Source organism: Pan troglodytes, chromosome 4 (genome assembly GCF_028858775.2).
Source record: "Pan troglodytes isolate AG18354 chromosome 4, NHGRI_mPanTro3-v2.0_pri, whole genome shotgun sequence".
NCBI classification, from domain to species: Eukaryota; Metazoa; Chordata; class Mammalia; order Primates; family Hominidae; genus Pan; species Pan troglodytes.
The window spans coordinates 35,210,085-35,235,998 of NC_072402.2; the positions used below are offsets into that span (position 1 = coordinate 35,210,085).

The following is a 25,914-nucleotide window of genomic DNA, read 5'->3' on the forward strand; positions in this document are numbered from 1 at the left end:
TCATTATCAGCAGTGTGAAAATGGACTAATACAGTAAATTGGTACCAGGAGTGGGGTGTTGCTGGAAAGATACTTGAAAAAGTGGAAGCAACTTTGGAACTGGGAAACAGACAGAGGTTGCAACAGTTTGGAGGGCTCAGAAGACAGGAAAATGTGAGAAAGTCTGGAACTTCCTACAGACATGTTGAATGGCTTTGACAAAAATGCTGATAGTGATACGAACAATAAGGTCCAGGCTGAGGTGGTCTCAGATGGAAATGAGGATCTTGTTGGAAACTGGAGCAAAGGTGACTCTTGCTTTGTTTTAGCAAATAAACTGGCAGCATTTTGCCCCACCCTAGAGATTTGTGGAACTTTGAACTAGAGAGAGGTGATTTAGGCAGAGGATGATCTGGCAGAAGAAATTTCTAAGCAGAAAAGAATTCAAGAGGTGACTTGGGTGCTGTTAAAGGCACTCAGTTTTATAATGGAAACAGAGTATAAAAGTTTGGAAAATTTGCAGCCTGACAGTGTGATAGAAAAGAAAATCCCATTTTCTGAGGAGAAATTCAAGCCAGGTGCAGAAATTTGCATTAAAAACGAGGAGCTGAATGTTAATCCCCAAGACAATGGGGAAAATGTCTCCAGGCATGTCAGAGGTCTTCATGGCAGCCCCTCCCAACACACCCTGGGAGGCCAAGGAGGAAAAAGTGGTTTCATGGGCCAGGCCTGTAGACCCCCGCTGTGTGTAGCATACGGACTTGGTGCCCTGTGTCCCAGCAGCTCTAGCCATGACTAAAAGGGGCCAAGGTACAGCTCAGGTTGTGGCTTCAGAGGATGCAAGCCCCAAGCCTTGGCAGCTTCCATGTGGTATTGAGCCTGCAGGTACACAAAAGTCAAGAACTGAGGTTTGGGAACCTCCGCTTAGATTGCAGAGATGTATGGAAATAACTGGATGTCCAGGCAGAAATTTGCTACAGGGCAGAGCTCTCATGGAGAACCTCTGCTAGGGCAGTACAGAAGGGAAATGTGGGGTCACAGCCCCCACACAGAGTCCCTACTGGGGCACCATCTAGTGGAACTGTGAGAAGAGGGCCACAGTCCTCCAGACCCCAGAATGGTAGATCCACCTAGAGCTTGCACCATATGCCTGGAAATGCCACAGACACTCAATGTCAGCCTGTGAAAGAAGCTGGGAGGGAGGCTGTACCCTGCAAAGCACAGGGGAGGAGGTGCCCAAGACCATGGGAACCCACCTCTTGCATCAGTGTGACCTGGATGTGAGGCATGTAGTCAAAAGATACCATTTTGGAGCTTTAAGATTTGACTTCCCTGCTGAATTTCAGACTTGCATAGGGCCTGTAGCCCCTTTGTTTTGGCCAATTTCTCCCATTTGGAATGGCTGTATTTGCCCAATGCCTGTACCCCCATTGTATTTAGGAAGTAGCTAACTAGCTTTTGATTTTACAGGCTCATAGGCAGAAGGGACTTGCCTTGTCCTGGATGAGACTTTGGACTGTGGACTTTTAAGTTAATGCTGAAATAAATTAACACCCCGGGGGACTGTTGGGAAGGCATGATTGGTTCTGAATGTGAAGATACGAGATTTGGGAGGGGCCAGGGGTGGAATAACATGGTTTGACTCTGTGTCCCCACACAAATCTCATCTTCTAGCTCCCATAATTCCCACGTGTTGTGGGAGGGACCCAGTGGGAAATGACTGGATTATGGGGGCAGGTCTTTCCTGTGCTGTTCTCATGACAGTGAATGGGTCTCATGAGATCTGATAGTTTTAAAAATGCGCATTTCCCTGCACAATATCTTTACCTGCTGCCATCCACATAAGATGTGACTTGCTCTCCCTTGCCTTCTGCCATGATTGTGAGGCCTTCCCAGCCATGTGGAACTGTAAGTCCAATAAACTTCTTTCTTTTGTAAATTGCCCAGTCTCGGGTATGTCTTTATCAGCAGTGTGAAAATGGACTAATAGAACTGGAAAGAATTAAAACAAGCAAAATCTCGATTTGGTATCCTCAGGGAGATTAAGAATATGACAGACTTAAAACAAGAAAAGTCTATGAAGAAATAAACAACTGGAGAACAAGAAATCTTGAAAATTAAAAATATGATCACTGAAAAATTTACTGTATGGGTGAAATTAAAATTCGATGCTGTATAGGACCAAGCTTTTATTTTATTATTGTTTATTTGAGAAAGGTTCTAACTCTGTCGCCCAGGCTGCAGTACAGTGGCATGAACACAGCTCACTGCAGCCTCAACCTTCCTGTGCTCAGATGATCCTCCCACCTCAGCCTCCTGGGAAGCTGGGACTACAGGCATGCCTGGCTAATTTTTTATTTTTTGTATCTTTAGTAGAGATGGGGTTCCACCATGTTGCCCAGGCTGGTCACAACACCTGGGCTCAAGTGATCCACCAGCCTCAGCCTCCCAAAGCACTTGGATTACAGGCGTGAGCCACTGTGCCCTGCCCTAGACCAAGTTTTTAAACCTGGAAGATAAATTCAAAGAAATCTCTGAGAACAGTAATGAGAAAGACCAAGAAATGTAAAGTACAAACAAATAGATTTAAAACATGGAGGCCATGTCCTAACAGTTGAAAGCTGCTCAAATAGGAAGTGCAAAAGATATAAACAACAAAGGTAATGACACAAAATAACTTAAGAAAATGCCCCTATGCTGAAATAAGACATGCATCTTCATATGGGAAGGTTTCATGAAATGCTGAGTAAGATTAGTAAGAAAAGATTTACATCTAAACATTCTGCTGAAAATTTTATAATAAGGATTAAAAAATTCTAAATGCCTCAGAGAAAGAAAAAATTCATCATTAAGCAAGGGATGAGAATCAGACTCTTACTGACTTTATCTACATTGAATGTAATACTGGAAGATAATGGGAACAATTTCTTTACATTTAAAATCTGGATATTTATATTCATCTAAACTTTCAAAGCAAATATGAAGATAAAGCTATTTGAGTCTTTCTAAAACTAAAAAAATTTGCCACCAAGAGCCCTACATGAAAAAAGTACTCAGAGACAGGCTCAAAAAAAAAAAAAAAAAAAAAAAAAAATTCAGCCAGGTGCAGTGGCCTATAATCTCAGCACTCTGGGAGGCTGAGGCAGGCAGATCACTTGAGGTCAGGAGTTTGAGACCAGCCTGGCCAACATGGCAAAACCACATATCTACTAAAAATACAGAAATTATGCAAGGGTAGTGGTGCATGCCTGTAATCCCAGCTACTCAGGAGGCTAAGGCAGGAAAATCGCTTGAGCCCGGGAGGCGGAGGTTACAGTGAGCTGAGATTGCACCACTGCACTCCAGACTGGGCAAGAGAGCGAGAATCTGTCTCAGAAAAAAATCCAAAAATTAAGGGTTGCTTCCAAGATGGCTAAATAGGAACAGCTCCAGTCTGTAGCTCCCACCGAGATGGATGCAGAAGATATGTGATTTCTGCATTTCCAACTGAGGTACCTGCTTCATCTCATTGGGACTGGTTGGACAGTGGGTGCAGCCTATGGACAGTGAGCTGAAACAGGGCAGGGCGTTGCCTCACCTGGGAAGTGCAAGGGGACGGGGGATTTCCTTTTCCTAGCCAAGGGAAGCCATGAGAGACTGTACCTGAAGAAACAGTACACTCCTGACCAAATACTGCACTTTTCCCATGGTCTTTGCAACTGGCAGACCAGGAGATACCCTCCCATGCCTGGCTCACCAGGTCTCACGCCCATGGAGCCTTGCTCACTGCTAGTGCAGCAGTCTGAGATCAACCTGCGACGTTGTGGCTTGACAGGGGGAGGGGCATCTGCCATTGCTGAGGCTTGAGTAGCTCACAGTGTAAACAAAGTGGCCTGGAAGCTCAAACTGGGCAGAGCCCACCGCAGTTCAGCAAGGCCTACTGCCTCTCTAGATTCCACCTCTGGGGGCAGGGCATAGCAGAACGAAAGGCAGCAGACAGCATCTGCAGACTTAAACGTCCCTGTCTGACAACTATGAAGACAGCAGCAGTTCTCTCAGCATGGCATTCGACATCCGAGAAGGGACAGACTACCTCCTCAAGCGGGTCCCAAAACCCCGTGTAGCCTGACTGGGAGACACCTCCCAGTAGGGACCGACAGACACCTCAAACAGGCGGGTGCCCCTCTGGGATGAAACTTCCAGATGAAGGATCAGGCAGCAATATTTACTGTTCTGCAGCCTCTGCTGGTGATACCCAGGCAAAGAGGGTCTGGAGTGGACCTCCAGCAAACCCCAACAGACCTGCAGTTAAGGGGCCTGTTAGAAGGAAAATTAACAAACAGAAAGAAATAGCATCAACATCAACAAAAAGGACATCCACACCAAAATGCCACCTGTAGGTCACCAACATCAAAGAACAAAGGTAGATAAAACCACAAATATAGGGAGAAACCACAGCAGAAAAGCAGAAAATTCTGAAAACCAGAGCGCCTCTTCTCCTCCAAAGGACTGCAGCTCCTCAGCAGCAATGGAACATAACTGGGCAGAGAATGAGTTTGATGAGTTGACAGAAGTAGGCTTCAGAAGGTCAGTAATAACAAACTTCCCCAAGCAAAAGGAACATGTTCTAACCCATCACATGGAAGCTGAAAACCTTGAAAAAAGGTTAGATGAATGGCTAACTAGAATAAACAGTGTCGAGAAGACCTTAAATGACCTGATGGAGCTGAAAACCACGGCATGAGAACTTCATGATGCATGCACAATCTTCAATAGCCGATTTGGCCAAGTGGAAGAAAGGATATCAGCGACCGAAGATCAAATTAATGAAATAAAGTGAGAAGACAAGATTAGAGAAAAAAGAGTGAAAAGAAATCAACAAAGCCTCCATGAAATATGGGACTATGTGAAAAGACCAAATATACATTTGATTGGTGTACTGGAAAGTAACGGGGAGAATGGAACTAAGTTAGAAAACACTCTTCAGGATATTATCCAGGAGAAGTTCCCTAACCTAGCAAGGCAGGCCAACATTCAAATTCAGGAAATACAGAGAACACCACAAAGATACTCCTCGAGAAGAGCAACTCCAAGACACATAATTGTCAGATTCACCAAGGTTGAAATCAAAGAAAAAATGTTAAGGGCAGTCAGAGAGAAAGGTCCGGTTACCCACAAAGGGAAGCCCATCAGACTAACAGTGGATCTCTTGGCAGAAACCACACAAGCCAGAAGACAGTGGGGGCCAATATTCAACACTCTTAAAGAAAAGAATTTTCAACCCAGAATCTCATATCCAGCCAAACTAAGCTTCATATGTGGGGGAGAAGTAAAATCCTTCACAGACAACCAAATGCTGAGAGATTTTGTCACCACCAGGTCTGCCTTACAAGAGCTCCTAAAGGAAGCACTAAACATGGAAAGGAACAATCAGTACCAGCCACTGCAAAAACATGCCAAATTGTAAAGACCATTGACGCTATGAAGAAACTGCATCAGTTAACAGGCAAAATAACCAGCTAACAGCAAAATGACAGGATCAAATTCACACATAACAATATTAACCTTAAATGTAAATGGGCTAAATGCCACAATTAAAAGACACAGACTGGCAAATTGGAGAAAGAGTCAACACCCATCAGTGTGCTGTATTCAGGAGACCCATCTCACGTGCAAAAACACACATAGGCTCAAAATAAAGGGAAGGAGGCAGATCTACCAAACAAATGGAAAGCAAAAAAAAAAGCAGGGGTTGCAATCCTAGTCTCTGATAAAACAGACTTTACAGCAACAAAGATCAAAAGAGACAAAGAAGGGCATTACACAGTGGTAAAGGGATCAATTCAACAAGAAGACCTAACTAACCTAAATATATATGCACCCAATACAGGAGCATCCAGATTCATAAAGCAAGTCCTTAGACACCTACAAAGAGACTAAGACTCCCACACAATAATAATGGGAGATTTTAACATCCCACTATCAATATCAGATAGATCAATGAGACAGAAGGTTAACAAGGATATCCAGGACCTGAACTCAGCTCTGGACCAAACGGACCTAAAAGACATCTACGGAACTCCACACCCCAAATCAACAGAAAATACATTCTTCTCAGCACCACATCACAATTATTCTAAAATTGACCACATAACTGGAAGTAAAACACTCCACAGCAAATGTAAAAGAACAGAAATCACAACAAACTGTCTCTCAGACCATACTACAATCGAATTAGAACTCAGGATTAAGAAACTCACTCAAAACTGCACAACTACATGGAAACTGAACAACCTGCTCCTGAATGACTACTGGGTACATAATGAAATGAAGGCAGAAATAAAAGTGTTCTTTGAAACCTATGAGAACAAAGACACAACATACCAGAATCTCTGGGACACATTTAAAGCAGTGTGTAGAGGGAAATTTATAGCACTAAATGCCCACAAGAGAAAGCAGGAAAGATCTAAAATCGACACCTTAACATCACAATTAAAAGAACTAGAGAAGCAAGAGCAAACAAATTCAAAAGCTAGCAGAAGGCAAGAAATAACTAAGATCAGAGCAGAACTGAAGGAGATAGAAAAAATCCTTAAAAAAGTCAATGAATCCAGGAGCTAGTTTTTTGAAAAGATCAACAAAATTGATAGACTGCTAGCAAGACTAATAACGAACAAAAGAGAGAAGAATCAAATAGACGCAATAAAAAATGATAAAGGGGACATTACCACCGATCCCACAGAAATACAAACTACCATCAGAGAATATTATAAACACCTCTATGCAAATACACTAGAAAATCTAGAAGAAATGGATAAATTCCAGGACATATACTCCATGCCAAGACTCAACCAGGAAGAAGTTGAATCTCTGAATAAACCAATAACAGGTTCTGAAATTGAGGCAATACTTAATGGCCTACCAACCAAAAAATGTCCAGGACCAGACGGATTCACAGCCGAATTCTACCAGAGCTACAAAGAGGAGCTGGTACCATTCCTTCTGAAACTACTCCAATCAACAGAGAAAGAGGGAATCCTCCCTAACTCATTTTATGAGGCCAGCCTCATCCTGATACCAAAACCTGGCAGAGACACAACAAAAAAAGAGAATTTTAGACCAATATCCCTGATGAACATCAATGCGAAAATCCTCAATAAAATACTGGCAAACCAAATCCAGCAGCACATCAAAAAGCTTATCCACCACGATCAAGTCAGCTTCATCTACAGGATGCAAGGCTGCTTCAACATACACAAATCAGTAAGTGTAATCCGTAACATAAACAGAACCAATGACAAAAACCACATGATTATCTCAATAGATGTAGAAAAGGCCTTCAACAAAATTCAACAGCCCCTCATGCTAAAAACTCTCAATAAACTAGATATTGATGGAATGTATCTCAAAATAATAAGAGCTATTTATGACAAACCCACAGCCAATATCATACTGAATGGGAAAAACTGGAAGCATTCCTTTTGAAAACCGGCACATGACAAGGATGCTCTCTCTCACCCCTCCTACTCAACATAGTATGGGAAGTTCTGGCTAGGGCAATCAGGCAAGAGAAAGAAATAAAGGGTATTCAGTTAGGAAAAGAGGAAGTCAAATTGTCCCTGTTTGCAGATGACATGATTGCATATTTAGAAAACCCCATTGTCTCAGCCCAAAATCTCCTTAAGCTGATAAGCAACTTCAGCAAAGTCTCAGGATACAAAATCAATGTGCAAAAATCACAAGCATTCCTATACACCAATAATAGACAAATAGCCAAATCATGAGTGTACTCCCATTCACAATTACTACAAAGAGAATAAAATACCTAGGAATACAACTTACAAGGGATGTGAAAGACCTCTTCAAGGAGAACTACAAACCGCTGCTCAACAAAATAGAGGACATAAATAAACAGAAGAACATTCCATGCTCATGGATAGGAAGAATCAATATTGTGAAAATGGCCATACTTCCCAAGGTAATTTATAGATTCAGTGCTATCTCCCACATCAAGCTACCACTGATTTTCTTCACAGAATTGGAAAAAAGTACTTTAAACTTCATACGGAACCAAAAAAGAGCCCGCATTGCCAAGACAATCCTAAGCAAAAAGAACAAAGCTGGAGGCATCATGCTACCTGACTTCAAACTATATTACAAGGCTACAGTAACCAAAACAGCATGGTACTGGTTCCAAAACAGATATATAGACCAATGGAATAGAACAGAGGCCTCAGAAATAACATCACACATCTACAACCATCTGATCTTTGACAAACCTGACAAAACAAGCAATGGGGAAAGGATTCCCTATTTAATAAATGGTGCTGGGAAAACTGGCTAGCCATATGTAGAAAGCTGAAACTGGATCCCTTCCTTACACCTTACATAAAAATTAACTCAAGATGGAATAAATACTTAAATGTAAGACCTAAAACCATAAAAACCCTAGAAGAAAACCTAGGCAATACCATTCAGGACATAGGCATGGGCAAGGACTTCATGACTAAAACACCAAAAGCAATGGTAACAAAAGCCAAAATTGAAAAATAGGATCTAATTAAACTAAAAAGTTTCTGCATAGCAAAAGAAACTGTCATCAGAGTGAACAGGCAACCTACAGAATGGGAGAAAATTTTTGCAATCTACCCATCTGACAAAGGGCTAATATCCAGAATCTACAAAGAACTTAAACAAATTTACAAGAAAAAAACAAACAACCCCATCAAAAAGTGGGCAAAGGATATGAACAGACACTTCTCAAAAGAAAACATTTATGCAGCCAACAGACATATGGAAAAATGCTCATCATCACTGGTCACCAGAGAAATGCAAATCAAAACCACAATGACATACCATCTCATTCCAGTTAGAACAATGATCATTAAAAAGACAGGAAACAACAGATGCTGGAGAGGATGTGAAGAAACAGAAACGCTTTTACACTGTTGGTGGGAGTGTAAATTAGTTCAACCATTGTGGAAGACAGTGTGGCGATTCCTCAAGGATCTAGAACTAGAGATACCATTTGACCCAGCCATCCCATTACTGGGTATATACCCAAAGGATTATAAATCATGCTGCTATAAAGACACATGCACACGTACGTTCATTGTGGCACTATTCACAATAGCAAAGGCTTGGAACCAACCCAAATGCCCATCAATGATAGACTGGATTAAGAAAATATGGCACATATACACCATGGAATACTATGCAGCCATAAAAAAGGATGAGTTCATGTACTTTGTAGGGACATGGATGAAGCTGGAAACCATCATTCTAAGCAAACTATCACAACAACAGAAAACCAAATACTGCATGTTCTCACTCATAGGTGGGTGTTGAACAATGAGAACACATTGGCACAGGGCGGGGAACATCACACACCGGGGCCTGTTAGGGGTAGGGGGCTGGGGGAGGGATAGTATTAGGTGAAATACCTAACGTAAATGACGAGTTGATGGGTGCAGCAAACCAACATGGCATATGTATACCTATGTAACAAATCTGCGCGTTGTGCACATGTACCCTAGAACTTAAAGTATAATAAAAACAACAACAACAACAACAACAAAAACCCAAAAATTAGCCGGGTGTGGTGGCAAGTGCCTATAATCCCAGCTACTCGGGAGGTTGAGGCACGAGAATTGCTTGAACCTGGGAGGCGGAGTTTGCAGTGAGCTGAGATTATGCCACTGCCCTCCAGCCTGGGCAACAGAGCAAAGAAAAAAAAAAAAGAATATTCAAGGAAGATAATAACATGAGATACAAGGAAGAGCAGCAGTCGAAATGGAAGAAGTGAAAAAAGCTGGATAGAAATGAAGAGTTTTAGACTGGGATGCCTAGAAGATTCCCCTTTCCTTTCCCCATTGCTTGTTTTGTCAGGTTTGTCAAACAACAAAGTTTAGTACCTTAGAATGATATACATATATATTTAGCTCTAAAGAGAATACACATGTAACATGTGATCACAATAATGCATTCCATTTTTAAACTAGCCTATGAAAAAGCACAAGAGATAATACACCAGTAATAATAAATGTCAAAGACCTTTTCAAGGTAAAAACAGTTTTAGAAACTGGAAGCTGAGAAGAAGAACGGCTCAAGCTTGAATTGATAAAAAATTTCTCCATATTTTATAGCAAAAGGTTAACAGATACTGTCTAAAACTAATAAATCTAAAACCAGAGTTAAAATATTTTATATGAATAAAATGTTAACTACCAGAAGAAAATCAGGGACCACTCAGTGGTTGCCTCTAGTGAGTAGGGCTGGGGAGGGTAGCAGGGGGTTGGGAGGAAATGGGAATCCTCCTAGTTTTCAGTTTTGTGCCCTCTGATTTGCTTTAGTTTCCTCCTACCATGACAGCCACTGCTTCTGTAATCATAATTTTTGAAAGTATTTTATTGTGTCACTTTTTATATTAAAAAGTACATGTGCAAAAAATATATATAGAAGGCTATCAACATGTTTAGAGTAGTTATCTCTGGGTAGGAGGATTATGGTCATGTGGTGACCCTTTCTCATCCCCCAAGCACCTAGCAAACATCTGACACAAAGATGGAGATTGATAAATGGACATTAAATGAAAACAACATAATCAATCCTTCTTTCCCAATTCCAGTGGATTAAAATACACAGGAAATATTGTTCTTGGATGGCTATAAAATTTTATGCTGCTTATTTTCATTACTATCATTGGGATACCCTTAAGAATCGGTTCAAAAAATATAGAGCGTGCCCAGATATATAGTGTGAAGCCACATACACATTTAAGTAGCAAATTTATTTTATTTTATTGAGACAGAGTCTCGCTCTGTTGTCCAGGTTGGATTGCAGTGGCACAATTTCAGCTCACTGTAACCTTCACCTCCAGGGTTCAAGTGATTCTCACGCCTCAGCCTCCCAAGCAGCTGGGACTATAGGTGCACGCCACCACACCTGGCTAATATTTTGTATTTTTAGTAGAGATGGGGTTTCAGTATGTTGGCCATGCTGGTCTCAAACTCCTCGCCTCAAGTGATCCGCCTGCCTCAGCCTCTCAAAGTGTTGGGATTACAAGTGTGAGCCACCGCACCCAGCCAATTTAGTTTAATTTAAAGTTAAAACATCAGATCACGTCTTAAACAATAGAGACATTCAGAGAGATTGAGTACTGTCACTAGAAGTTTGCAAATTCTTATTTTAGGGCTAAGGCCTTGAACTTTTCTATGTATCTATTTCTTGGCATTAAAAAATCAGCTGTCTCATTGAAAAAGGAGCTTCTAGTCTACAAGATTGAGTGAAAAAATTTATAAATGTCATAATTAAAAATTATGTCACACAGCTAAACATGGTAGAAACAGCAGTAACTTGCATAAATAGGCCATCACTCTAGTCCTGGCTTAGCCACTAAGTACTGTGAGATCTTAGGCAAGTCGGATAACTTTTCTATGTGGTTGTAGCTTCCTTGTCTGTAAAAAGAAGAGGTTGATTTAAAAAAAATCCTCTACTCAAGTCTAGTGATTTTTCATGAATGTATTAATCCATGCTCACAATGATATGGCAAAAAGTCCATTAGATTAAGTTTACTCAAGAGCAAAAACTGATTTAATATAGGTAAATCATTTAATGGAAAACTTTTCAATTACTTCTCATGGTAGCTGAGACTCAAATGTGATAACATATGTGAGCAAATTTTCCTGTCTTGGGCACTCACTGAAGTGTTTTACCGGCATTATCTCATTTTGTCCTGACACCACATCATGAGACGTAGATCTTTATCCCTATGTACAAATGAGGAGACTGAGGTTTAGTGCTCAAAAGGATAGTCAGTCATGGAGTCAGGATTCAAACCTGGCTCGGTCTGACGCCAGAGTCTACACTCTGCTCACTCGGCTTTAGAGGATGCTCTACTGTACTTTAAGAGGCTGAAAAGTACCTGTGGTGGACATGCTCTATAGTGACCCCAACCATCTCCACTTTCTGGTGTTCACCCCCTTGGATAATTTCCTCCTCTTATTGTGAGTGGGACCTGTAACTTGCTTTGAACCATCAGACTATGGCAAAGGTGATGAGATATTAATTTCACGATTATATGATGTTGTATGTTTTGCCAGTCAACTAGTGCTGGAGACTTTCTCCCCAGCTGGCTTTGAAGAAGTTCACTGTCATGTTGTGAGAGGGCCATGTGATCTGCAAGCATCCTCTAGGAGCTGAGAGCAGTCACCAGCCTACAGCTGGCAAGAAGCTGAGGACCTCAGACTCACAACCTCAAGGAAATGAATTCTGCCAACAACCTGGGTAATTCTGAAAGTGGGTACATCTCTAGTCCTGACTCAAGGTGAGAATCCCACCCTGGCCAATACCTTAACCACAGCCTCACACAACCCTAGCTAAGCTGTGTCTGGGGTCATGAACCACAGAAATGTTGATATAATAAATGTGTGTTGCTCAAGCTGCTAAATTTGTGATAGTTGGTTACACAGTTCAGAAAAATAATACAGTATCTTTGTTCTATAAATATGAAAATGAGAATTCAGTATTTTCTTTCATTTTCCTTGCCCCTTTAAGATGCAATATCCAGTCCCCAGCATTTTTATTTTATTTTATTTTTTTAGACAAGGTCTGGCTCTGTTACGCAGGCTGGAGTGCGATGGTATGATCTTGGCTCACTGCAGCCTCAACCTCCCGGGTTCAAGCGAACTCCCACCTCAGCCTCCTGAGTAGCTGGGACCACAGGCGTGCACCACCATGCCTGGCTAATTTTTGTATTTTTGGTAGAGATGGGGTTTTGCCACATTGCCTAGGCTGGTCTCGAACTTGTGAGCTCAAGTGATCCTCCTGCCTCAGCCTCCCAAAGTGCTAAGATAATAGGCGTGAGCCACCGTGCCTGACCCCTGTCCCTAGTATTCTTGCAAACTAGTTTCACTAATTTACACTCTTTGGTCGAAGCTGTTCCAATAGCCTAGTTTTTCCTCTCCACCTTCACTTTTACTAACAGCTAATTTATCTTTTACCTCCGTATTTTAAAATCAATGGAGTCATTTTGATTCCTATGCTTAAAAACTTACAATGTTTTGCTAATGCCTGGAAAATAAAATTCAAAATTCCTAGCATGGTTTTCAAGACCCTCTGTGTGGTCTGATCCTACACCTCTCTCCAGTCTCCTCTCCTTCTGCACAACACAGGATCCCATGTCACCATGACAACAATTTATCCTTGCCATCCCTAACACACGGCATGTACTTTTGAAAAATAACAGCTTTATTAAGATATAAGTGACATAGCATAAAATTCATCCTTTTAGAGGGTATACAATCGGCTCTCCGTATCTGCAACCACAGATTCAATCAACTGTGGATCGAAAATATTCAATAAAAATAAAAAACAATACAAAATAATATAAATGTTAAAAATAATACAGTATAGCAACTCTTTACATAGCATTTACATTATACTAGGTATTCTAAGTAACCTGGAGATGATTTAAAGTATCGAGGAGGATGTGCACAGGTTATATGCAAATATCCCACTTTATATCAGGGATGTGATCATCTGCAGATTTTCATACTGGGGGGTCCTGAAACCAGTGCCCAGCAGATACTGAGGGAAAACTAATTCAGAGGTTTCTTTTTTTTTTTTTTTTTTTTTTGTGGCATATTCAAAGAGCTGATGTGACACACCTTTATTCCTCTGTGTGTTCTCATGGTTCCATTATACTGGAATCATCTTCACCCCTCTCTTTCTGTGGACTGGAAGCCTTATCATCCTTAAGCTGCTTCTGTGTAGCTGTCCCTGATTCCCTCCCATAGAACTGACCTCACTGATTTATCTCTGTAGTCCCCTCAAGTGTTAAGCAGAGTGTCTTGCACATAAGATGTTCAATACAAGTTGAAATGAATCATTTGTTTTTATAATTGTAATACAACTTACTCAATCCACATCACTCAAGAGTTAACAATTTTGTGAATGTCCAAAATTAAAGTTTAAAATGAAAAGAAGTGACTGATCACGGAGCAAAAGGATTTAAATTTATATGTTCCTTTGTGCTTCCATATAGATTACGATATCCTTGTACAGTATTGCTGAGTTTATTCTAAAAAACATAAAATTATAATGTATATAATTCTAAGAAATATGACAGAATCTTAATTTTTAATAAGATATCAAAAAGTACTTTTTGGTGTTTTCATGGAAAGCTTATTATAGTAATATAACTGGTTGTTGTTATTAAAGACTGTCACATAACCTCCACAGTATTAATATTTTCTTTTTTTTTTTTTTTGAGACAGTCTCTCTGTTGCCCAGGCTGGAGTACAGTGGTGCAATCTCAGCTCACTGTAACCTCTACCTCCAGGGTTCAAGTAATTCTCGTGCCTCAGCCTCCCGAGTAGCTGGGACTATAGGAATGTGCCACCATGCCCAGCTAGTTTTTGTATTTTTAGTAGAGACAGGGTTTCACCCTGTTGGCTAGGCTGGTCTCGAACTCCTGACCTCAAGTCATCCACCCACCTCAGGCTCCCAAAGTGCTAGGATTACAGGCATTAGCCACCATACCCGGTCTCATATTTTCTTCTTAGTTAAAAACACTGCATTTAAAAAATAACTCCAATTTTTCTATTTCACAATGACCTAATTAGTGTAAAAATGCCTTTCCTATATTGGTAAAGCCAAACCTGTGCTAATGAAGTATATGTTTAAAAAAAATGCTATTGCTGTTTTTTATTTTTTTACCTCCCGCTTATTCAATCTGCCTTTGCTAATACCTTCCTCTCTGGCAAGACTAACAGATCGCCCGTTCTCCAGCCTGCCTCGCTTTGAGATTTTGTCACTGGTGACTACTCATTTGTAGATGCCTCTGATGATCTTTGCATCAAACCCCAGACAGTCTCTCAGTCATCTTTTATCAAAGGTCTTTGTTCTTACCAAACCTTTCCTACGGGATGGTCTGACATAGACAAGCTGTAAACAACAAAAGGCAATTGCTCTAGACAGAGCTATTTACCCTTCCCCTACATTTTTTCTTCTTGCTCAAGCTCTCTACATAGAATTTGGTCATTTCTTTCTCCAATGGTTCTTCTCTTTTGACAGAAGGGAAGAGCTTGTCTGATGGCACATTCTTTGCCATCTTTGAGGCAAGAGAAAGAATTTTGAAAAAGTCTTGGTGCTGGACAAGTTCTTAGTAATCATTTTATACTCCTATTTTATAGATGAGATAAGACATTTCAGAGGTCAAGCCACTTCCTCAAGGTGACAGGGCTAATCTGTGGCAGACAAGAGACAAATACTTATTAGGTCTTCTGGTTTCTGGCCTGGAGTTTTTTGAGTCACCCCTACATGCCTCATGGTATTATAGGGTTTCTTTCTTAAGGAGGGCAGGCCAGTGTTCAGGAGATCTTGGACATACTTTTACTAGGCAATGGTCTCGACTCTAGTACTAGGTCAGAGGTTTCAAAATATCTTTTTAGCTGTTAAATCCTTTGTTCAAATAATATTTTTACTTTATTATTTTTAAGTATTATTATTTTATTTTTATATATATTTTAAGTATTTATTTTTATTAAGTATTTAAACTAAAAATATATTTTAATTATATTTAAAATGTAATAACTAGAGTTTAAATATTAAAATTGTTAAGTAGAGGCAATGATTATTTCTATTACAGTAGGATTCTTTGACTTACTTCAAGAGCTTTTAAAAATTATGATAAATATATATAACATAAAATTTACCATTTTAGCATTTCTTAGGTACACAGTTCAGTGGTATTAACATCCACAAGGTTGTGTAGCCATCACTGCTTTCCATTTGTAGAACTTTTTAAATATTTAAAATATATTTTAATATAAAATATTTAATATTTTATAAGAAAATTCACTCTGCAGATTAGATACAATGAATGATGTTTGCTCTGGTTAAGAACCCAGGACTATTAGGCCTGTTATTCTGAGGCGGCTCTGTGGGACTCACACCCTGGAGGGTAGTTTGAAGGCCACTGCATTAGGAGCCAACACATTTTCTATTACAATTCTATTTTTCCATAGCACCTGATGGTATGGATGTAGTACCAATGGAAGTAGCAATGCTGCCCTATACACACTGAAGAAATACTGGCTCATGAACCAGTCATCAAGGCTACTGGGGAAGTATGCATTTATAATTGTGGGAACTGTTTATTGATAAACGTATTTCCTGTTAATTTCCTTTAAGAAATGTATAGTTTATTTATTCTAGCTTGATTACTAGAAAACAACTGAATAACATCTTATACCTGGCTTTATATCATAATTCAATTCTTATTTTCTCTCTGATCCAGCGTCTTTGGATACCATTCTCTTCTCTTATTATTCCGCTATGTTGTAAATATTTCAGTAAAGTGCCTAAGATGGCTGGGCGCAGTGGCTCACGCCTAAAATCAGTTTTAGAAGCAAGACAAGATATACATTAACAAGAAAGTTTGGCTGTGCGAGGTGGCTCACGCCTGTAATCCCAGCACTTTGGGAGGCTGACGTGGGCGGATCACGAGGTCAAGTGATCGAGACCATCCTGGCCAACATGGTGAAACCCCATCTCTACTAAAAATACAAAAATTAGCTGGGTGTGGTGGCACGCTCCTGTAGTCCCAGCTACTCAGGAGGCTGAGGCAGGAGACTCACTTGAACCCTGGAGGTGGAGGTTGCAGTGAGCCGAGATGGTGCCACTGCACTCCAGCCTGGCGACAGAGCGAGACTCCATCTCAAAACAAAAAAACAAAAAAATAAATAAAGTTTATAGTTTTTATTAAATCAACAATCATTTATAAGACATACTATACTAGATAATGATGTTAAAATATGTTAGAGATTTAGGGAATTCCACAGCATATGTTATTATTATCAAGCTGTCTGTATTTACAGTCAAATGTAGTAAAAAATGAAAAATCCATTCTTTAGGTTTCATCTTAAAGTTAGTTTGCCCTGAGTAGACAGAAGGTTACAGTTATGTGATTAAGGAAAAAAAAAATCACTCTGATATTTTTAGGAGTGGCAGCTGACTAATCTTTCTAATCCCCCTACTCCCCTCCTCGCCTATAACCCTTATATAGGTCAACAAAGCTTAATAAAGCATTGTGGAAAAAAGAAATTAGTACTTTTTTGAGTCAGTTTCTAAAATAAAAAACACTTTCATGGAAATTTGAAAAACAGTTTGTTTTTATGAGATCTTAATATTTTGAGATAATATTCTAGATGTCTCTCAGGCAAATGGAGTGGGCTTCTGTCCCTTCAAATCACAATCTCTGGACCTTTTGCAAGGAAAATGCTAGTATAAGGGAGAAATACTGCAATTAGGAAAAGAGGACTTTTCATATTGAATGATAACTAGAGCTTAAATATTAAAATTGTTAAGTAGAGGCAATGATTATTCCTATTACAATAGTATTATTGGACATACTTCAAGTGCTTTTAAAATTATGATATATATATATAAAAATAATAAAATTTACCATTTTAGCATTTCTTAGGTACACAGCTCAGTGGTATTAACATCCACAATGTTGTGTAGCCATCACTACTTTCCATTTGCAGAATTTTTTTTTTTTTTTTTAATGGAGTCTTACTCTGTCACCCAGGCTGGAGTGCAGTGGGACAATCTCAGCTCACTACAACCTCTGCCTCCCAGGTTCAAGAGATTCTCCTGCCACAGCCTCCTGAGTAGCTAGGATTGCAGGCTTGCACCACCACCCTGTATAAGTTTTGTATTTTTACTAGAGACAGAGTTTCACCATGTTGGCCAGCCTGGTCTTTAACTCCTGACCTCAGGTTATCTGCCCACCTCAGCCTCCCAAAGTGCTGGGATTATGGCGTGAGCCACCATGCCAGGCCTCCATTTGCAGAACTTTTTCATCAGAAACAGAAAGAGAAACTCTGTATCTATTAAGAGTAACTCTTTACTCTCCCCTTTCCCCATCCTGGAAAACTCTCCCCTTTCCCCATATTTTCTGTCTCTATAAATGTGCTTATTCTAGGCATCTCATATAAGTAGAATATAGATTTATCCTCTAAGTGCTTTGTATGGGAGAGTTTTTTTTGTTTTTTTGTTTTTTGAGAAGGAGTCTCGCCTTGTCGCCCAGGCTGGAGTGCAGTGGCGCGATCTCAGCTCACTGCAAGCTCCGCCTCCCGGGTTCACGCCATTCTCCTGCCTCAGCCTCCCGAGTAGCTGGGACTATAGGCGCCCCGCCACCACATCCGGCTAATTTTTTTGTATTTTTAGTAGAGACAGGGTTTCACCGTGTTAGCCAGGATGGTCTCGATCTCCTGACCTCGTGACCCACCCGCCTCGGCCTCCCAAAGTGCTGGGATTACAGGCGTCAGCCACCACGCCCAACCTGGAGAGTTTTTAAGAGTTAGTTTATTTTGTGTGCTTTCTGAAACTGAAGATGTTCCCATTCACTTCAGGTTGCTAAAAACTTTGAACTCTGTCCAAAATGGATGTCTAAGTCAAAGCTTGTTTTTTTTTTTTTTTGGATATTACATACATTTTACAAAAGATAGCTAATCTCCTAACTAACAAAGTACTCTAACTTTTAAGAAGGATGGTATAAGGAAGAAAAGCACCCCAAAAAACTAAAGTCCAAGTAGAGGAAAGACTGTAAGAGAATACCAATTACTAAAAGATATGTAGGCACCATATGGTATTTAAAAGGCATAAAAAGCGTGAATTAGTAAATCTGTCTTGTATTTAATTAAACATAAACAATAACTCAGAAATGGAATGAAATTACAAATGATTTACCACTACATATGTGCACTTTAAAAAAGCCTGGAAAGCCATCTACCTAAACAACAATGATCTCCAGGTGGTGGAATTACAAGTGATTAAAAAATTTTGAGTTTAAAATTTTGCATAATGAACATGCATTACTTGTGTAATTAGAAAAACAAATGTTATTTTTAAAAATCACAAATGATACATTTAAGAATTATATCGTATCATTCTGTTAAGACAAGGCAGAAATAACTAGCCTTCTTCTAGCAATATGAAAAACATTTATTAGCATAAGTAAAATTACAGACAATCCCTGACTTATTATTTTAAAATTTTATAACGAGCTTGCTGGAGTATTAAGTGCATTTTTGATTTATGATGTTTCTGACTTATGATGGGTTTATCAGGGCATAGTCCCATTTTAACTTGAGAAGCATGTGTATTATAATAGAAAAAAAAGTTTCTCTCATATAATCCTTCCTTCTAATGATTGCAATAAGATCACACTACAGTATTTAAAGTTTATTTATAAAAGTTATAATACTAAACTGCACATATAATCAAGCAAAAACCACTGTAGCAATCTTTCAATTTCCGTGGAAACACTGATGAGAATCAAGAGAACAATCCAGAAAAATTCTAAATTTCTACAGGCTCACATGACAGTGTTCACTGGACCTGTCTATAAAGCATGTGTAGGACACTTACGAAGGACACAGGTATTTTCCTTCAAAGAAAATCCACACTGTGCTGACTGGGCAACTCATCCTCTAACATAGCTAGTAGTCCACTTTGTGGGAAAGTCCCAAGAACTGCAAAGAAAAATAATTAACAGAGCAAATGATTTCACTCAATGTTAACTATAGCTAGGAAAACTACACATAATTAAGGTTGTCAAAGGAAGATAAGATTAATCTGTCATCATGGATAAAATTAATCAGATAAATCAATAAGATGAATACAGGGGAACCCAATATAACCAGAGGCTGCATCCTTATAAACTGCACACATTATAACCTCATGCAAAACAAAATCTCTCTCTGATCCTGTTTTTCTTCCTATAAAATGTTAGAAATTAAAATGCAAACAATGGCTCCTAAATTTGTGCATCAGAGTCACTTGTAGAGATTCTTAAAAATAAGAGTTCAAGGGCAAACCAGAAACAGGAAAGTAAATTAAATCTGAAGTAGGCAGAAGACAATAAATGACGAGATTACAGCAGAAATCAGTGAAATTGGAAATAGAAAATCAATAGAGAAAAATCAACAACACCAAAAGCTAATTCTTTGAAAAGATCAAGAAAATTAATAATTTCTAGCTTGGCTAAGAAAAAAAGAGAGAGGATACAAATTACTAATATTAAAAATAGAAGAGGAGACATCACCACAGATCTCATGGGCATTAAAAAGATAATAAAGGAATACTGTAAAGTGTTATGGCCATAAATTTCATATCCTAGATAAAACAGACTGATTCCTTGAAAGATACAATCTGTCAAAACTCACACAAAAAGATAGGGACAATCTGAATAGGCCTGTATCTATTAAAGCAACTGAATCAATAAGTATTAACCTTCTAAAATAGAAAACACCAGGCACAAATGGCTTCACTGGTGAATTCTATCAAACATTTAAGGAAGAAATTAGACCAATTCTCTATAATCTGTTTCAGAGAATAGAAGCAGAGGGAATACTTCCTGACACATTCTATAAGGCCAGCATTACCTTAATACCAAAACCGGACAAAGGCGTTATAAGAAAACTACAGGCCAATATCTCTCATGAACATAGATGCAAAAATCCTCAATAAAATATTAGCAAAATGAATCCAACAATGTATAAAAAGAAAAACAGACCATAACTAAGTAGGACTCATCCTAAGTGTGCAAGACTGGGTCAACATTTGATCACCAGTTAACATAATCCATCACATCAACTGGCTAAAGAAGAAAAATCACATGATCATATCAACAGATGCATAGAAAGCATTTGATAAAATCCGACACCCATTCATGATAAAAACTCTCAGTAAATTAAGAATAGAGGAGAACTTCCTCAACTTGATAAGGAATATTCACAAAAAAACCTATAGCTAACATCATACTTAATGGTGAGAAACTTGAAGCTTTTCCAACTAGGATCAGCCAAAATAGGAAGCTGTCACCTCTTACCATTCCTTTTCAACACTGCAGTGGAAGTACTAGTTAATGCAATAAGACAGGAAAAGGAAATAAACAGTACTTTGGTTCAAATTTTGACCCTTCTGAAATTCAAGTTGAAACTTAATCTCCAATGTAACAGTACTAAGAGGTGGGGCATTTAAGAGGTGATTGGGTGATGAGGGCTCTGCCCTCATAAATGAATTAATCCATTCGTGGATTAATGCCAAGCAAAAATGTGGGGTCAGAGCCAGAGCCAGGACAGACAACCCCAAGTGGGGTAATGTCTAGTGGAGCAGAGAGAACAGAACCCCGCTGAGATCTCAGAACTGTAGAACTGCCAGCATTCAGCTCCAGCCTGGGAAAGCTGCAGGCACTTGACTGTTACTTGTGAGAAATGAAGCCTGGGAGAGCCCAGGAAAGCCTAGGTGGTGGGGCTGCCTGAGGCCCTGGGATCCAATCCCCACACTGGTGTATCTAGGAAGCAAGACATGGAACCAAGGAAGATTACTCTGGAGCCTCAAGGCTTAGTTTTTCCTTTGGGTGTTGGACTTATTTGGGACCTGTTACCCCTTTCTTCTTGCCTATCTCTCCCTTATGAAATGAGAATGTCTTACACCTGTCCCACCATTTATTTTGGAAGTAGGTAACACGTTCATTTCACAGGCTCACAGCTGTAAGAAATTTACCTCAAGATGAATTGTCCTTTGAGCATTACTCACATCTGATTCGATGAGACTCTAGACTTTGGGGCTATAAACATGGAATGAATGTATTTGTATATGAGAAGGACATAGAATTTGTGGGGGCCAGGGGCAGAATGCTGTGGTTTGAATGTTTGTCCCCTCTAAAACTCACACTGAAATTGAATTCCCAATGTAACAGTATTAAGTGGGGCCTTTAAGAGGTGACTGGGTCATCAGGGCTCTGCCCTTATGAATGGATTAACCCATTTGGGGATTAATGGATTAAGGGGTAATGAATCAATGGGTTATCATAGGAGTGGGTTACTTTCACTAGAGTGGGTCTGTTGTAAAAGCCAGTTTGGTTTTCTCTAGTAAGCCCCCTTGCCATGTGATGCCTTCTGCCATTTTATGAGGCAGTAAGAAGGCCCATACCAGATGTAGCCCCTTGACCTTGGACTTCCCAGTCTACAGAGCTGTAATAAATTTACTTTGTTTATAAATTACCCAATGAGCCCTCATGTAAACTATGGACTTTGGGTGGTAATGATGTGCCAATGTAGGTTCATCAATTGTAAGAAAGGGAGTACTCTGGTGGGGGATGCTGAAAATGGGGGAGGCTGTGCAGGGGCAGTGGTAAGTGTAGATGGACACTCTCTATACCTTCCTCTCAGTTTTGGTGTAAGCCTAAAACTGCTCTGAAAAATTAAAGTCTTTTTAAAAAAAATAGTGTCTAAAGGCCTCCTTCATCATACCTACTACAACAGTATCTATCTCCAGGGGATCTTCAATCAGAAGATTTGCCTGGGATTTGCATTTAAAACCAAATCAAACCAAACCTTCAGGTGACTTTGAGGAAGCTAATTAAAGGAACAAGCCTTAAATTCATAAAATAATTTCCCATGAAAAAGATGAAATAAGATAACTAGTGTTTGCTAGACACAGTTAAAGAAAGCACAGAGATATTCATAAGACGACATTTTTAATGCCAATAAAATCATAAAAACTTATTTAGTGCTCACTTATCATGTGGATTTTAGTACTGGTATTTACAACTAATTAGAAGGTGTGGACTGATTCAAGATGTTTTCTTTCTGTCCATAAAGAATATATTTTGTATAGAGTACAAATACTCCACAGTCAGTGCTCAATATTTTCTGAATTACACTAAGTTGGGCAAACAAATAAGTTACTAAGTACTTGAATGTCTATTATCTTCCAATTCTCTTTCAAGAAAAACACACTCGTGCCACTCTGAGTACATAGAATTCCCTGAAGCTGGGTGTCAGAAGAGGGGGTTTGTGTAAGTAGCATGGCATGAAAATTGTTAGCTATGGGCCACTTCGAGTAAATATCTCTTTTCATCAACGCTTAATCACCAACGTTTAATAGAAATAAATTATGCTGAGAGAAGAGGCCAATTGTTTTGCTTTTTTCAAACTGTTTTCTAATGAGACTTAATAATTCATTGCTTTTCTAAAACTTAATTACTGAGTCTAAAAGGCTAGATGAGATTTAAGTTTATATTCATCAAGATAATAAACAGATCTTATCTCAGTGATGCATTCAAGGATGTTAATGATCCTTGGAAATATGGGTCTAGAAATATTTCATCGATGAGTACACATATCATAATGCACAGATATATCCATTAGAAACAAATGTATGTGTTTGCCAAAACTCTACTTTTTAAAAAAATCTGTTTCTTATTCAGGAAAAGATTCATGTGAGGTTATAGTATTCAGATAAAAGATTCTGGAGGCCGGGTGCGGTGGCTCACACCTGTAATCCTAGCACTTTTGGAGGCCGAGGCAGGTGGATTACCTGAGGTTAGGAGTTCAAGACCAGCTTGACCAACATGGTGAAACTCCGTCTCTACTAAAAATACAAAAATTAGCTGGGCGTGGTGGCACATGCCTGTAATCCCAACTACTTGGGAGGCTGAGGCAGGAGAATCGCTTGAACCCAGGAGGTAGAGGTTGCAGTGAGCCAAGATTATGCCACTGCACTCCAGTCTGGGCAACAAGAGTAAAACTCCATCTCAAAAAAAAAAAAAAAAAAAAAAAAATCCTAACCTCCTGTCTGTTTATAGCTTTTCATCCATTTACTTCTTCTTGCACACTGTATAGCACATAGTGGGCACTCAATGAATATTTATGGAATCCACAGATTTAAACCTAGTGTTCTAAATGGCCAATTGATAATAGAATCTATTTACAGATACAGCTTGGAGCTAAATCTTATGCAAATATCTCATTCTGCTAGATTTTAATATTTTTTCCATTGAGTACAAAAAGCATTTGAAGTGATTTACAATAACATATTCTAATGAAACAATTACATGAAACTAAGATTACAAGCCATACAGTAGATTCTTACATTTAAGCTTAGCGTGAGCTTTTAAAATGCTAATTCTTGTGTACCACCTTGGAGATTCCAATTAAAAAGATGTGTGAAAGGGCTTAGTAAGTAGCATTTTTAATTAGCACCGCCAAGATTCTGATGCAGCTGTTCTAAGAATGACACTAGAGAAATACTCCCATAAAAGAAGCAAAGGGGAAAACTAAGTCAAATTTGTTTCCACACCTGAGCCTTGAGTTTAGCTCTTGCTGTCTTGGCAGCCAAGACAAAAAGGAATTAAAGAGGAAGCAGCCACTGGCTGATAGCAGGAAGCCTGGCAGTTTGTCAGAAAAGGCCAATAAATTGCTTCAAATCTTTTTGTAAACAGGCACAGTATGCACATGGAGAGAAAAAATGTCCCTAGCATTAACAAAAAAATAATTTACCAGATGGCACTTCATGTGAAGGACATTAAGTAATAAAAATGAAAATGTTCTTATGAGCAATTTTGGAGAATATATAGAAATATCATCAAATGAACATTTCTTATTCTAATCTATTTTAAGCATGAGAACAAACTTTTAAACACTGGTGGTGGGATTCTAAGCTGGTACAGCCTCCTTGGAGAACATGAAAGACACATGTTCCTTACAATCCAACAACTCCACCCCTAGATTGAGAAAAACTCCCTTGTGTGCACTAGGAGTTGAGTATGAGACAAGTCACAAATATGACTGTTTACATTTGCAAAAAATTGGCATCATATCAAGAAAAATGAGGGAATAGTAATATATTCATAAAATAGACTATCATAATTAGGGAAAAATTAATGAACTCAAAGTATATGTACCCATATGAATTTTATAAATATATAACACTGAGGGGGGAAAAAGCCACTTACAGAAGAATATAATGTGATACACTGTGTGTAAAGTTTAAAAGCATACCAAATACTTCCATGCATTGTTTCAAAAAACATCAGTGAGTAAAAATGTAGAGAAATGCATGGGATGGATACCAAAGTCAAGGACAACCAGTTAGTTACTATGGATAGGGTAGAGGGCAATGGGATTAGGGAGGATTAGAGGTTCGATTGTATTGTAGTGTTTTATTTCTTTAGTAGGGTAGAAGGTGCATGGAGGATTATTATACGTCTGAATTATTTCATAAAAAATAAATGAAAGCTACAAGGGCATAATATTAAACTATATCCTAGGGATATAATTTAATGGGATATAATTATATCCTAGGGATAAAATTTAATGTAGTCCATGTAGATTCCTTTCCAGTGGTAACAACAGGAAGATGTGGGAGCACAGTGGAATGGATAGGGAACATGTCCCATATACTAAAGGGCAGTCTGTCCCAGATGGAGCTCTCAGAGGTTAAAGAAATCAAGGAGTATCTGTACTCCAGATACACTGCAGTCATTAAAAAGAGCAAGACTAATCTGTATAAACTGATAGAGAAATATGTCTCCCACATATTAGGAAACAAAAGCAAGTTATACAATAGTAATGCTTAGTATGATACCATTTTAGAAAAGAAAAGATGTATACTTGTAGACTTGTGAAATGTTACCTAAAGAAACATGGTAGACCTGGGGAGAATGGGGTGTTTTTGTTTCACTTCATACCCTAGTACACCTGTTACATTTCATAATAAGCACCTATTATTTTTATAATTCAACACATGATTTCTCCAGCGAGGGCTTGAGGAAGTGCTTCCACATCTTGGCTTCACTTTGAAATCATCTGGGACACTTTTAAAATGTGACTTCCAGACCATGCCCCAGTCCAACTTAAGATTTCTGGGAGGGAGGTGGGGGGCAGCCCCCGCCCGGCCAGCCACCCCGTCTGGGAGGGAGGTGGGGGGCAGCCCCCGTCCTGGAGGAAGGTGGGGGGCAGCCCCCACCTGGCCAGCCGCCCCGTCTGGTAGGTGGGGGGCGCCTCTGCCCGGCCGCCCCTCTGGGAAGTGAGGAGCCCCTCTGCCCGGCCGCCACCCCGTCTGGGAGGTGTACCCAACAGCTCATTGAGAACGGGCCAT

The 25,914-nt window shown here is 39.4% G+C and overlaps 1 protein-coding gene across 9 annotated transcripts in view; it reads right to left on the bottom strand.

The window, feature by feature from the left end:
• Positions 1-25,914, bottom strand: part of MSH3 (mutS homolog 3) — a 221,810-nt gene that overhangs the window by 26,685 nt on the left and 169,211 nt on the right. The window contains exon 21 of one of the 9 annotated variants that reach the window (XR_008547940.2): positions 19,396-19,499. The exons of the other annotated variants lie outside the window; for them this stretch is intronic. The gene's annotated coding sequence lies outside the window, so the exon portion shown is untranslated. The remainder of the gene's footprint in view (positions 1-19,395; positions 19,500-25,914) is intronic. 9 annotated transcript variants of the gene reach the window in all.